This window comes from Chiloscyllium plagiosum, chromosome 2 (assembly GCF_004010195.1).
Source record: "Chiloscyllium plagiosum isolate BGI_BamShark_2017 chromosome 2, ASM401019v2, whole genome shotgun sequence".
Taxonomy (NCBI): Eukaryota; Metazoa; Chordata; class Chondrichthyes; order Orectolobiformes; family Hemiscylliidae; genus Chiloscyllium; species Chiloscyllium plagiosum.
The window spans coordinates 73,182,321-73,187,381 of record NC_057711.1 but is presented as its reverse complement, the minus strand read 5'-3'; the positions used below and the strand labels follow the sequence as shown (position 1 = coordinate 73,187,381).

General features: G+C 40.8%; 1 long non-coding RNA gene across 2 annotated transcripts; it reads right to left on the bottom strand.

The window, feature by feature from the left end:
• Window positions 1–351: 351 nt before the first annotated feature.
• LOC122560830 lies at window positions 352–4,861 on the bottom strand. Of its 2 annotated transcripts, XR_006314824.1 has the most exons (3): window positions 4,457–4,778; window positions 4,151–4,235; window positions 352–398 (listed from the first exon to the last, which is right to left on the bottom strand). It is a non-coding gene; the product is annotated as an uncharacterized LOC122560830 (long non-coding RNA). The 2 variants fall into 2 exon arrangements; XR_006314826.1 differs by lacking the exon at window positions 4,151–4,235 and having other exon boundaries at window positions 4,457–4,861.
• Window positions 4,862–5,061: the final 200 nt, after the last annotated feature.

Sequence of the window (5,061 nt, the reverse complement as noted above, 5' to 3'; positions counted from 1 at the left end):
CTTCCCCAGCTACAATGTCTTTCTCCTCTGAATACAGATGAGAAATATTCATTTAAGACCTCACTCTCACCTGTTCCACAGGCAGGTTGCCCAAACAAACTGGAACACAGTTAAACTGTGTAATCCATTAGTCTTTCAAATGGAAAAAAAGTCAAAACCCTAAAGCTACTCCAACCCCCCCAAAAATGAGGCTACTCTTAGTAATCCATCCCAGTTATTTTAAAATAGCATTATTTTTAAAAATAAAATGTACTATGCAACATTCTCGTCACTTTACTTTTAAAAAAAGGAGTCTTCCTGAATGCCAGTGGAATGAAGAACAGGAATCCTGCACTCAATTTAGCTTTATTGAAGCAACTTCTACACCGAGGCACAGCGTGTGTGTTAATACAGGCTACCTAGGAACAATAGGAAAAAGTGAGGACTGCAGATGCTGGAGATCAGAGCTGAAAATGTGTTGCTGGAAAAGTGCAGCAGGTCAGGCAGCATCCAAGGAGCAGGAGAATCGACATTTCAGGCATGAGCCCTTCTTCCTGAAGAAGGGCTCATGCCTGAAACGTTGATTCTCCTGCTCCTTGGATGCTGCCTGACCTGCTGTGCTTTTCCAGCAACACATTTTCAGCTACCTAGGAACAATAACAACATTAGCATGGTCAGTTAATATAAGTAAATTAGCCAGTTGCATATTAGATTTAAATTTTAAAACGAGATTACTATTTGGAAGTCATTCCCAGACTTAGAACAGCAAAGTTCCAAATAGGCAAAAAAAACATTCAGATTGTTCTGCTACAACACATATTTCATTAACACAAGTTCACTGTAATGCAATTAATGAATTGGGGACACTGTTTCCAAAGCACAAACATTTAAAATGGTTGTTGGCGATGTAATCTCATTACAGCCAACACTAAGCACTGTTTCTAAAACGTGATTTTTCTACAATGAGGAGTTGCATAAGATCGCAACCATTGAGTTCTTCTACAACAATCTGTATTTATACAGCATACTTCATGATTTAAGAGCTTCCCAAACTCAAAATGAACTGAATAAGTGACAGAATTTTAAATTATGCAAGCAAATGTACAGTCACAGTAAACAGTTTGGAACCACAAACAGAAAAAAGATGAATGATCGGTTAATCTCTGATACCATTCTTCCTTCTCTTCTTTAAAGATTGCTAATGACAGATATGGCATCCACTCTGAAGTAAAGTATAATGGCTCGTGAAAGGTAGGATCCCAAGTAATCGGTTAGTTCAAGAGGTGAACGAATATAATCTCAGCCATTGTGAAATATGGTTATACAAGTAGAACAAGACTGAGAACTTAACATTTGAGGGACATTTAACCTTCCCAAGAGATGGGAGGAAAGGAGAAGGTAGTTGGGTAGCACTGTTCAGAAATGAAATGAGGACAGTTGTGAGAGATGATTTCAGCTCAGGTGATGTAGATCCATTTGGGTGAAGACAAACAACAGGAAGGGAAAGACATTGGTAGGAGTGACGTATAGACCCCAAACAATTTCAAGCTATAGGAAAGGGAGTGTATCAACAAATAATAGGAGCATGCAAAAAGAATAGAGCAATAATTGTGGGTGACTTTAATCTTCATGTTGATTGGGTCAATTGTGCTGGAAAAGGTAACTACATAAACAAATTCAGAGTGCACTATGCATAGTTTCTTACAGCAATATTGCTTGGAAACAAATCAAGAAGCAAGGTGTCTATTGATCTAGTAATGGGTGATGAGGAGGTTTAAAAAGAGACCTCCAAGTAAAAGATCCCCTAGGAATTAGTGATCATAGAATTTAATATTCAGTTTATCATGTTAAGTGAGAGAAACTGGAGTCAAAAAACTGTTTAATTTAAATCAAATGAAATACAATGAAATGAGGATAGAATTAGTAAAAATGAACTGGGTAGATAAGTTAACAGAAAAGACAATAAGAAAGCAGCAACATACATTTAAGAGGTACTTCATGACTCTCAGCTGGAAAGATTCGAAGATAAACCAACCATAGCTAACTCAGGAAGTTAAGAACAGTACAGAAGTTGAAAGAAAAAGCATATCACGGCAAAAGTCAGTGATAGCATGAAAGACTGGAATAAATTCAGAATCCAGGAAAGGAGTACTGAATATATGAACACTGAGAAAATAAACAAGTGAGGATGACAATAAAAGCTTCTTTAATTATATAAGAGAGAGAGAAGTCCAAGTGAACATAAGGCCCTCAGAAAGTTAATCTGGAAAGAGTGTAATGGGGAACAAGGAACTGGCACAGAAGTTAAACAGATATTTTGCATCAATCTTTAATGAAAGAAACTTTGAACATTCCATTCATACTAAATAATTATGTTGGTAGAATTATGTTCCATCATCACTAGAGAAATAGCATTAGACAAACTAATGGGCTAAAAGTAGATAACTGGCTTGCATTTGAGAATCCTAAAAGAAGCTACAGAGACAGATGTATTAATTGTAATTTTTCAGAAATCCTTGGATTCTGGAGAAGTTCTGAAGTACAGGGAATTGGAAAAATGTCAATGTGACAACCTGATTTAAAAGCAGATAACTATGAGCCGATTTGGTTCATAACTATTGTTGGGAAAATGGTGGAATCAATTATTAATCATAAAACCCTTACAGCACAGAAATAGGCTATTTGTCCCATCGAGTCCACACTGACTCTCCAAAGAGCATCTCACCTAGATTCACCCTATCCCTGCATTTGCCATGGTTAATCCACCTCGCTTGCATAGCCCTGGACCCTATGGGCAAAGTAGCATGGCCAATTCACCTAACCTGCACATCTTTGGACTGTGGGAAGGAAACCTGTGCACCTGGCAGAATTCCACAGAGACCCTGGGAGAAAGTTGCAAGCTCCACACAGACAGTTGCCCAGGGCTGGAATCAATCACAGGTCCCTGGCACTGAGAGATAGCAATGCTAACTACTGAGCGACCAGGCTACTCATACTCCCATAAGGGGGAGCTCATAATCAAATCAAGCAGAGTCAGCATGGCTTCATGAAAGGGAAATTGCAGCTAACTTAAAGATTGAAAGGTAATCTCATTAAATATATAGGATTCTTCAGAGTTTGATATGGTAAATCATCATAGACGAATCCCTACAATGTGGAAACAGGTCATTTGGCCAAACAAGTCCACAGTGACCTTCGAAGAGTAACCCAGCCAGAACCATTCCCCTACCTTATATTACCCTTGACTAATGCACCTAACCTACACATCTTTGGACTGTGGAAAGAAACCAGAGCATCCAGAGGAAACCCACGCAGACAAGGGGAGAATGTGCAAACTCCACACAGACAATAGCCTGAGGCTGGAATTGAACCCGGGTCCCTGGTGCGGTGAGGCAACAGTGCTAACCACTGAGCCACCTTGTCTCCCCTCATGGGAATGGAGGGCACAATCTCAGAATAAAGGGGTACTAGTTCAAGACCAACATGAGGAAGAATTTCATCTGAGGGTTAAATGTCTTTGGATCTTCTTGCCAGAGAGCTGAAGACAGAGTCCTTGTGTACATTTAAGGCCAAGATATGATAATTTCCTTATTAGTCAAGAATCTAAGAGTTACATGGAAAGACAGGAAAGTGGACATTAGGATGTCAGATCAGCTATGATCCTGTTAAATGGTAGGGCAGGCACATGGGGCCAACGGCCTACTCCTGTTCCTCTCTTATGGTCTTAGTCGTAAACTCTCCAGCCAACCTAAACTTGCAACCTATTTGAAGTGCTCAAACATTGCACGTTTCAAGAAGCCAAATTTTTTTTGACCTACTTTGTCAAAAGATTAACAGCAGAGGCCTACATTCACAAAACAAATAATTTGCTCCAAACTGACCTGTAGAACAGATGTCATTTACTAACTGCAGCCAGCTACATCCATTAGACACAATTACAAAGAAATAACTTGCAAGTTGGAGTTACCAAAGAAATTAAGCTACCTTATCACAATATCATAGCTTTGAAATCTAACTCCTAGCTCATCAATGGAGATGGAATATTAGAAGCAAAAATACACAAACATAAGACAGGTTATTTTCAGTCTCTAGCCTGTGGTAATATCCTTGGAAGTGCTGAAAACTTCAATGCTCGTTATTAACACCTATGTTAACAACCGACCATCAATACCTGCCAAATCAGATCAACATAACCCGATTCGATTACTGAGGATAACGTCGTACACCCCAGTTTGAAAACTTAAAGAGCCTCACATCTGAGCAAGAGAAACAAATAAGACAGGATTCAGTTCAGTGGAAACAGTCATTGCTTTGGGCTCAGGACCGGTCAACACGAGTTAAGACATTTTCCTGGAGGCCCATGTGACCCCCAACACAAACAACCCGGTTTCCCAACTCCAATATTTTCATTGGAGAGTCAAGAGAATCAGATACGCAACACTGTTTCACGACGCTGTAATGGTTCTCCTGCAGTGACCTGGACAGCAATGCAGACCGGGAAGGAAGGCCATCAACAGGTCCGGGCTTTCCCAACTCCCCGGGAGATGCAGTGGGCCTCGCCCCGGGACCCAGGTTCAGGTACATTAATCCTCTCCCACAACAACCTGTTTACTCACAGCAACCGCTCCGCCCTCTGACCTCAAACCCAGTGTCACCCTCAATTACGTCACAACGGGCCGGTCGGAGGCAGCCAATCTGGAAAGACCCTCGGGTCCGTATTTACATAGGGAGCGATGATTGGTCAAGTGCCGTCACGTCCATGCGGTAGCTTGGACGTCATCATTGCTTCCGTGGAGGCAGCAGCTGGTTTTATGCGTCACAGATGGGGGAGGGGCTGTGGAAATGTAACTCTCTGTAGGTGCTGGAAATCTGATATATGCAGAAGCAGCAGGAAGGCACTTCGAGATTATTGTCGACAACTCTTAATCAAACTTCAGCGACATTATTTTTCTCTCCTAATATGATGTCGTTTGACTTGTCACTTTCAAATTTGTTTTCAATAAACTGCTTTTTTGCTTTCCTAGGGATGAGAAATGTGTTACCAGGTTACTTTGCAGTTTCACGGGTCAAGCACCGCTGTCA